The sequence below is a fragment of the Pteronotus mesoamericanus genome, unplaced genomic scaffold (assembly GCF_021234165.1).
Source record: "Pteronotus mesoamericanus isolate MK-2021 breed Mesoamerican mustached bat unplaced genomic scaffold, CSHL_Meso_final contig_73, whole genome shotgun sequence".
In the NCBI taxonomy this organism is placed as follows: domain Eukaryota; kingdom Metazoa; phylum Chordata; class Mammalia; order Chiroptera; family Mormoopidae; genus Pteronotus; species Pteronotus mesoamericanus.
The window spans coordinates 28,669,949-28,680,556 of NW_026555245.1; the positions used below are offsets into that span (position 1 = coordinate 28,669,949).

A 10,608-nucleotide genomic window follows, 5' to 3' on the forward strand; every position below is an offset into this window, starting at 1 on the left:
GAATAAAAATAGAAAATATGGAAAAATTAAGTAAAATACTTGATTAATCTAAAGAAATGTAAGAAAGAGGAAATAAAAGAATAAACACAGAGGCCAAGTGGAAAACAAATAACAAGAAGGTAAATTTAAACCAAAGTAGATCAGGAATTCCATTAATTATAGAGGAGCTAAACAGGCCAATTAAATGATAAAGATGATAAGATTATTAAAGATCCTTAAAAAGAAAAAAATCCTATTTAAAATATGTGCGCTTTTAAATACAAGGTCACCCAAGTACCATGATTTCACTCATATTTGGAATCTAATGAACAAAATGCACTAACAAGCAAATAAAGACAGAGTGGTAGAGAGCAGACTGACAGCTGGGAGAATCTAGGGAGTGGGGGCTTAGAGAGAATGAGCAAAAAAAAAAAAAGAGAGAGAGAGAAAGAACTCATGGACACAGGGGAACAGTGTGGTGATTGCGGGGGGAGGAGCGGGTGGGGAGAGGTGGAGGAGGGTATAGGGGTGGTAACCGGTGATGGAAAATAAATAAATAAATACAAAAATAAAAAGTAAATAAAATGCCCTTATGTTTTTTGAAAAGAAGACCATCACTGATGATGTTCAATAATGTAAATACATACATACATACACACAAAGTCCCAGAAAGATGGTTAAAAAAGACATGCCCTACTAGCACTAAACAAAATAAAGTTGATGTGATTATAATAAAATCAGATGTTCTTTTTAAAATTATTTTATTAAGTTATAAAGCACATACAGTAAAATTCACTTTCTTTAACTGCACTATATATGGGTTTTGACAAATACATACAGATCTCTAACCACCACCACAATCAACAGAGCAAACAGTTCCATCTCCCCGCCCCCTCCCAAATATGCCACTGCACTATACCTTGGCAGTCAACTATTTTCCAGTTGCCTGGGGAAATCATTGATTTGTTCTATGTCCAAATATTTTCACATTTTCCACAATGTAATATAAATGTAATAATACAGGATGTAGACTTTAAGTCTGACTTTTTTCAGTTACCATAAAGCATTTAAGATCCATCTGCACTCTTCTGTGTATGACTTGTTCATGTCTTTTCATTCTGGTAGTATTCCATTTCATAGATGTGCCAGAGTTTGTGTAAACAGTCCCTGTTTCAACCTTTGAATAGTTTCCAGCTTTGTATAATTACAAATAAAACCATTATAAATATGCACATGTACGTTTTTCTGTGAACAGAAGGTTTCATTTCACCAGAATAAATAGCTAGGAGTGGGACTGCAGTGTCGCATGATAAGTGTATTTTTAACTTTATAAAAAACTGCCAAATTGTTTTGTAAAGTGGCTGGATCATGTTGCATTCCCACCAGAAATTCATGAAAGTTCCGGTTGCTCTGCATCCATGTCAGCAGTTGCTATGGTAAGTACTTACCAAAATTTTATCCATTCAAATAGATATGTAGTGGTATCTCATTTCAGTTCTGATCTACATTTTCCTAATGACTAAATACCTTAATCTTTTCATGTGCTTATTTTTCATCCATATATCTTTTTTAGTCAAATGTTTTACTGATTGATTGTAGCCTTTTTGTCTTGTTATTGATTGTTAAATTTTGTGGGGTTTTTTTTTTAGTATATCCTAGATACAAACAAGTCCTTCATCAGATATGTGATTTGCAAATATTTTTCCCAGTATGAGACTTTGCTTTTCTGCTCTCTTTTTTTTTTTTTTTTTTCCCCCCCCCTTTCCCCCCCCCCCCCCCCCCCCCCCCCCCCCTTTTAATTCCTCTTCCCCCCCCCCCCTCTTTTTCTTTTTGGTCTTCCCTTTTTCCTTTTTTTTTTTTTTTTTTTTTTTTTTAGAAAAAAAAAAAAAAAATTTTTTTTTCTCCTTCTTTTTTTTTTTTTTTACCCCCCCCCCCCCCCCCCTTTTTTTTTTTTTTTTCCTCTCCAAATTTTATTTTTAATTATTATTATTTTTTTAAATACACCAACCCAATTTTTTATTTTTTCCCCCCACCCCCTTTTAAAAAATTTTTTTTTTTTTTTTTTTTTTTGTTTTTTTTTTTTTTTTTTCCCCTTTTTTTTTTTTCTTTTTTTTTTTTTTTTTTTTTTAACACATAAAATTTATTCAGTTACTCTTTTATAGACCATGCTTTTGTTGTCAAAGAAATTGTTGTCAGCCCCAAATAGCAAGGCTTCCCCCCAGATGTTATATAGTTCTAATTAGACAAAGTTCTATGATTTATTTGTAGGTAATTTTTGTATATTGTGAGGTATGGTTTTATATATATATATATACACACACATATATATATAGTCTTTTTTGGAAAAGACTTTTCTTTCTCTATCGAATTATTTTTGTCCATTTGGTGAAATTACCTTTGTGGATCTACTTTTGAAATTTATTGATCTCTGTAACTATCTTTCTTTAATACAACCCTGTCTTAATTTCTATAATTTTATAGTAAGAACTCATGTAGAGTGACATTAAATACAATATAAAAAAGGGAGATCTGTACTTGATTAACAAATTGAAAGAATTTATACTGCAAAAACTCACTTTTTTCCATACTGGCTTTATGGATATTAAAACCCCAATAATATTTTCCTTCTATTGATCTTTTTTGAATCATTATAATTGCTTATGCAAAGTTTATATGAAATTAAAGGGCAAAAAGAGTCTAGATAACTGATAGAGAATAAAATGTTAGGGTTGTGCCCTCCCATTTAACAAAATTATTACAAAAGTACAGTAATTAACACACTATATCACTCACACAGAAATAGATAAATAGACAAATGAAACAGAGTAGATAGAAATCTCCAGAAATGGGGCTAATCATAAACAGGTGTTTAACATGACAGATGATTCTGCATATATCTGGGGAAAAAATGGAGTTTTCATTACAAAGTTAGGACAATTGGCTATTATATGGAAAAATAAATTTGGACTCTTCATACTACATATAAAAATCAAATGGAGGTTAATTAAAGATTTTAATGTAAATACAAAATGATAAATTTGTTAATATGTAGAATATCTTTAAAACCTTGGGGTAGAAAAAAATTTTAAACAATCTAAAAAATACATAAACCAAAGAAAAGGACAGATAATTTTGATGACACCAGGATCAAGAACTGTTCACCCAATGACAATATTTGGAGACTTAAAATGCAAGCCACAAACTTGGATAGGATATATGCATCATGTATTACTGACAAAACACAATGTCTAGAATATTTAAATAAATCCCAGCCCTCAGGAGAATAGTGGGCAAACCACTGCACATGCATTTCACAGAAAACATGATTGTCTAATAAACATATGAAAATATATTTATTCAACCTTAGGGAATGGTAAATTAAAACCACAATGTGTTATCTTCACATGCTCACTAGCAGGGAAACACTTAAAAACAGTGGTGTGGCTAATAATTGGTAGAGATGTGGCTCAATGGGAATTCACATATATTACCACCTGTGCACTGTTACAATCATTTTGGAAAACAGTGCAGCATTTTCTAGTAAAGTTGAAGATTCATATACCCGACCCCACAATTCAGTCCTAGATATATGCATATTCTTGCAAATGTGCACCAGACTACATAATGCATAAAAGTATTACCTGTAACAGAATAAAACTGGCAGTAACTTGAATGTCCATCAAGAGTACATTGTATAAATGAATTATAATATATTCGCACAATAGAATATCACATAAAAGTGAAAGTGAATGAATGAATCATAGCCCTAAATAGCAACATGCCTGACTCTTAAAATCTTTTTACTGAAGATTACTTTTACTGAGAAAATACTTTTACTGAAGAATACTGTTAGTGTGTATCTATTGACTTAAAGTTTTGGAACAAAGGGAACTGAATAATATATTGTGTAGGATATATACCTATGATACATACATAAAGAAATTAAGTCAATGATTATCACAAATGTTATAACACTACTTATTTTGTTGGGTAGTGAAGATAATATGATTGAAGAAGAGGATTCAGGGCTTTAAAAATGATGTCCTTGTTCTATTATTTAAATTAGGTAGTATTTACATGGGCATTTATTAGTACTCCTTTAAAAACTATATGTTTGTGTACATCTGTATATCTTTAGCTGTGTTTATTTTACAAAAAAACAATTATAAAGAAAAAGAGTACAATAAAAATTTGACATGCATTTGTGATGTAGCAAAAATATCTACTGAAGGTGTCATACTTAATGGAGGAAAACGTGTGGCATTTCTTTTAAGTAAATCAGGCAATTATGCCCATCATAACTACTTATAGTCAGCATTGTTTCAAAAAGTACCAGCTAGTCAGTAAAAGAAAAATCAAAACAAATACATATTCACAGGATTAAAAAAGAAATAATGAAAACAAACCATTGTTATCTGTAGGTGATTTGATTATTTTCATAGAAAATTCAAAATAACCTACTGACAAACTATTAGATGTAATAAAAAATTCTGCATAGCTCCTGGATATAATATCAATATAAAAGATAAATAATATTTCATATACTTAATAATTTAAAATACACAAATCATTTCAAATGTAGTCAAATATTCCATTCACAAGAGCAATTAATATTATAAAGCATATACGAGACCTTCTGTTTGGAAAACTTAAAATTTTTTGAGGACCTAAAATAAGAATAAAATAAATAGACTATTTTCACAAACAGAAGTAAATTCAGTTTCCTTATTCTGATGGTGTTTTCATAGGACAGTGATGTCAATATTAAAATTCATATAAAATATGGAAGGATTTGGAAGTAGATTGAGAAGGAAACATTTTCTCCAATAGATTTGGAGATTTAGTATAAATTGCTGCTTATCTAAGGATATGTGCTATTCTGTGGATGCTTCCCAGAGTGCAGCAGTCTCCTCCCATGTGATTCCACTGCCTTCTATGCTTATCTGTGCCATAGTATTTATCATAGTGTTTATCATAACCACCCTGAGATTTGAGTTGACTTCTTTCTCTCTTTTCCTGGGCTATGATCTGACTGTGCAGTGCATCTTTGTAGACCCAGAGTGCCATAGGGTGCCTGGATCATAAGAAGCAGTTAAGAAATATCAGCAACTTGCTCTCTTGCATTGCCATTATTATTCCTTGGTAAAATGAATTTATTGTTTCCTTTAAGGTCTCATCTAGTCCCAGGCTTTGGCAGAGGACTTTAAGGTTTAGTCATTGTCCACACTCCACTACTGGGGGCTCTATTTCAAAGTCATTTCTGAAAATAGCTACTTGTTACTATCACCATTTTTTTCCCTCTGAACTTGGGGGTAGTCATGCAAAAGTATGAATTATAGAATTTTTTCACCTAAAAGGGACCTTAGGTTATATTCTTTCAACCCTCCTTTTATAGATGAAGGAAAAAGAACCCAGGGTGCTCAGATAGATATTTCATTTAAAAATGCTTCAAATTATATTAAATCTATTGCACAATATTTCTACTCCCTGACGTGTATGAAATTAAGTGAATTGAAATCTTACAAAGTGATGTATAATTCTGACAATATAAAGAGCCAGGAAATTGATAATGCAGAAGAGTATGTAGAAGCTAAAGAAATAATCAGGTACAAAATATGGTTTAAGTATTTTTATCAATTATATTCTCTTTATTCTGCTTTTCAGTATACACTCACCTCAATAAAAGTTATTGGGAAATTGATGACTATATTAGGGGATGGTTGAAGGAATTCTCGGCACATCTCTCAGAGCTTAAATAAAAATATCCTAAATTTGTGTGCAAGAAATCCTAAGGCAGTTGTTTATGTTAAGCAAAGAATTGTGTAACCTTTAACTTTAATTTTAGTTGCCTCTTTTATTAAAGACATAATTCTGAATGCCACTATTTATTTCCTTTTGGAATCTTACCAGGTGAAAAAGAGAATTCAATTTCTATGTGTCTTGGCTAGCAGAAAACTTTGGCATTGACTTTGAAATTTATACATCCTGTTTGTATTCTCTCACACTGTGAGCAGATTTCCTATTTGCTTATACAATAACTCCTTCCACACTTACACCCTCCTTGTTTTTCTTATGTAATTACAGCTTGCCTATTAAAAAATTCAATTATTTGGCCAGAGCCAATACATTTTCTATTTCAAAAGTAACATAATCAACGATTAATTCGATCAGAAAGAGGAATAGCTATTTAAACTTTTTCAGACGTGTTTAATGAAAGCATTTGCAGCCATAAGGCAGTTTTCACATCTTTATATCTGATAAGTTGACTTCAATGAAAAGAGAAAGTATGAAAGTTTTAAAGCACAGCCTCGAAATCTAAAGGCCTTGCTATTGGAAATCAAGGTAAGTATCTTCAAAGTGTATTATCAAAGGAGTTTGTGGAGTAAAAATGCAATACTAAATATCTCATACTTAGTCAAACTAAATGTGGACTAGTTTTGTGTTGATGTGAGTAGTTACATTTTGGGGAAAATCTGAATGATACAACAGGAACTGATTTTCTCCCCATAACACGCAGGAGACATGAATGTTTCCCACATCAATGGAGTTCACCAGCAGATCTTCATTGGAGAACTGTCCAGTCACTTTTCCTGTGGGAGGACTCATGCTTCTGCTTCTCACTCCTTTATAGGGCAATGTGGAAGTTTAGGGACATGTTTAGCTTTTGTAAAATAATCTGCTTTACATCAAAAAAGATGATTTAATGAGAATATCTATATCTGCCGTATAAATTTAACTAGCTGAGGGTGATATGAAATTAAAAATACAAGAACTCAAAAACGTAAGTACACTTACATAAACTATGTTCCGTTACTTTTCAGGTTTTCTAAAGGCCTGTACAGGGTATATGATAAATATGCATGCATAAATAATTCACTGCAATCTATTTTCCTTATCTCTCCTCAAAAGGCAAAAATTATTCCTGTAACTTATCAACATAACACTAAACACATAAAAGAGCCTTTTAAAAAATCCAAATCTTGTCATTCCAAATTGCATATTTACTTGTTTTTTTCATTTCCACCTTCTTTTTTGGTATTGTTCATGTAAATTCAGGAGGTAAAGTGGAAAAAAGAACTGTTAGAAACATGCTCTTGCCAAACACTATAGTTCTATAAAATGCAAGGATTTAACAGCAAAACCAAAACAATAGAGAGGGCATATTCAGCAAAGGTTATGATATAGTCCTGATACATTTACAGCAGGATGTGAATGCCTTTGGTTAGATGATTGCAATTGGTAACTATTTCTCTGCTCTTTCCCTTTCACAGAATTTTAACAGGGGATTAATACTTTTGGATGATGTTCAAAATGCACAAAATTAAAAGACTGATGATACAATTCCCATCATCTATAGTTTCATTTCATAAGATTTGCCCAAATCAATGATTTTCAGATGTACTTCTGCTGATGTATTAGTTTTTTGCTCATTAGTTTGGATTATAGCAAATGCATGAATAGTGTATTTTTATTTTTAATAGTAAATTTTACATTTATTCCAGAGGTTAATCTTATTCATGTTTTAGACTTGTTTAAGGCTTTTAAATCATTCTCAAATCTCATGAAATATACATAATTTCAGATCTTTTTGTATGCTCTGAATAAAGGGACATATCGTTCCATACCAGCGTGTCCCAAAAGCATGGCATTCCTTTGCTCTGCTTGGCATAAGATCAACAACCAAAAGGAAGAGAACACAGATTGTCCTGTGCAGCTGACAGGCTCTGCTGTTTATTGTTTATTTTTCTCCATACTCTTCCCCACTTCCTTCAAGCTTCCTTAGATTTTTTTCTAATTTTCGTACATGTTATGCTATCTACCTCAGTCTGAAGAATCACTGTACAATTGTTTTTTTTCCTTTATTTTAAAACTACTCTGTCCTGTTCAATTGGCTTTTGAAAGTGTTTTTGACTCCCTTTTTTAAAAACAGTTTATCTAATTCAAATTGTAAAGAGCAGAGTCTGGTTTAGATTGTTGAACAAATTATTTCAGTATAAATGGAGAACTGATAGTGGGGTTATGCACGAGCCAGACAATGGCTTCTTATATTTTCCTTATTTTTCTGTTCTAGCCACAGAAGTAACGTACTATCTTAAAGAGAAGGTTTTCTCTATGGTTGTGCTACAAGGACTTTGAGGCCTTTGGTCTAGGAAGACACATGAACAGGTAAGTTTCTATTTAGAATAATTAGAATAGGTAGCTAATTAAAGGCTTCCTGGTACCTAAATACAGAGAGACCAGGCTGAAATGGTTCTGCAGTCATCAAGTTTGAAGTACTGCCAGTGTGAATGGTCCAGACAATTTTGCATGATAGGAAGGTGGTCTTATTAGGTTCTGTTTAGGTCTGGGAAATCAGACTACCTTGCTCAATGGATTAAGCAAGAATAAATAGCAATGTTTCATTTTTCTTGAGTGCATATAGTGTGTATCTAAGTATTCAAATTTCTATGTTGCTCTAAATTGTAATTTTCTTAAGACATTAAACAAGTTAGTAATTCAACACTGAGTTTTATTTATACTTGATATTTTATACCCCAGATGGCTAAGACCAGTGTCCTTAGCTTTAAATTATTCAAAATCCTTGACCTTTGATTTGTCTTCTAGGTACACTAGATAGACTTTGCTACAAACTGGTTACTGAGCTAATCAGGGTAATTGATAGTCTACACAAGCTATGATGAAGTTGGAAGGGACATAGAACTGTTACACACAAAAGTCTTAGTGGGAAATTTGTGGCTTCACTCTGATTCTGAAGAGTAATATTGTTTGCAAAGGGAAAGAATCAAACCACAAGTAGCAGGTCCTTCTTCTTCTTGGCTGATATCTGCCTGTGATTTTGTGATTATTTGTACTCGCATGTGCAGATACTATGTCTGCCTGGTGTACCTCCCACTTACTCTGTCCCTTGTTCAGTGCCCATTCATGTTTGGTCCAGAGCTAGTTCTGCAGAGATGGGCTGGAGAGGGAGCATTCTATTTGACTCAACTTTAATATTTCCAGTTGACAGGGAAAGTCAGGTTTCTTCACAGAGGATGGCAAGTCTCCTGACTGTCTATGACCTTTCTAGGTGATGTTGAGGACTAAAAGGGAAATGGCCCTGAGAGAAGACCTGCCTTCTGCTCCCTGGGGAAACAGACCTTCCTTGCTGCTGGGACAAAGAAGAAGGGAATTTTTTTCCGGTCCAAATTGGCACATAGTACTAAAGGAAAAACCCATCCCTGAGCAGCAGTCTATAATTTTGGTGTGAAGCAGTCTTGTCCCACTTATTAAAGGAGGTGTGTACCTGTGTCAGGTACTGTAGCCAGAAAGGGTTCTAGTGGTAGAAAGCCTAGCACTGATTACATTTACTGAATACATGGAAAGTTAGTGATGGCACCATTTAAAAAGCCAGACCAAAAGCTGACAGTCATATCAGCTACAATATGGCGGGAGGCATTATTACTGTGTTGGACCAAAGTCTTCATGTGAGCAGCACCAACTGTAATGACTGGAGGGGTTGCCAAGGCAACAGTGCAGCAATAACACCATTATTTTGACAGGAGAGACTGGTTGTTAATCAGGTTAATGGAGACAGTAATGAGAGTTTGTGAGTACCCCCAGCTCCATTCCAACCTGATCTGCTGCCCTGTTCAAACTTTCACCTAATTAGATGCCAGGGAACAGAAGATACTAAGAAGAACTAGGGTTTCCGTATTTATTCTAAAGGGAATTTGTCTGCAGAAATTCTTTGTTTGCTTTACCTTTGTTCTATTACCCACACTATTCCATTGTCCTGCTCAGCACTGGTGGCTTTCAATTACCTAATTTTCTTCGAGGGAAGTAGCTCACTGTTGTGGACGTGAACAAGAGCGCTCAAGTCTGAGAGGTCTGAGTTCGTATAAAAAATTCTTGCTAACCCTGTCAAGCCTTGGTTTTGTTGTTCGTTAAATTACAGTATTAAATGATCATAATAATAGTACGAACCTCACGGAAATGTTGTTAAAATTAAATGTTATAATATACACAGGAGGCTCAACACAGCAGATGTTAGCTAGCAAAACTGATTAGATCTTTTATGTGTTATCGAACTCATATTACTTCATGTGTGTCATTTCTTGTTACCTACTGGCTGCAAGCAGGAAAAAACAAGAGCGAGACTGTTGAGGTGGGGCAAGAGTGATGATTTATTGATTACCTACTCTGTGCTAGGCACTGCCGGAGGTCTGGAGCATAGCAGGAAGTAAAACCTGGTACCTTCAGAGCTCTAATTTAAAGAAAGCCACCACTAAGAATATGACTATTTGTATAAGTCTTATAAAGCAATAATCAGCAAAAGTATAATAGAATGAAAATTATTTGGCACTCATAGAAAATGAATATATAAAACCAAATTGAAATCATATTTAACAAGTAGTAAAGTGAATTTACATTATGGAAATGTACAGTACAGTGATTCCAAGTATTATGCTAAGTGTTTGAAAAAAGAAGAAAACATGTGCAAAGAGCAATGGTAGAAGCTGCGACCAAAAATTTCTTTTCTATCAGGTATGAACTAGATATTAAAAATATTCTGACAACTAGAGAAGAGTTTCAATTTGATTAAAGATATATTTGATTATATTAATCAAGATGTAGAGTAATAGATGAATC

At 33.3% G+C, this 10,608-nt stretch overlaps 1 long non-coding RNA gene across 1 annotated transcript; it reads left to right on the forward strand.

Moving 5' to 3' along the window:
- The first annotated feature begins 1,354 nt into the window (after window positions 1-1,354).
- LOC129078446 (uncharacterized) lies at window positions 1,355-9,820 on the forward strand. The gene is made up of 3 exons (XR_008529961.1): window positions 1,355-1,415; window positions 8,051-8,145; window positions 9,047-9,820. It is a non-coding gene; the product is annotated as an uncharacterized LOC129078446 (long non-coding RNA).
- The last annotated feature ends 788 nt before the right edge of the window (window positions 9,821-10,608 follow it).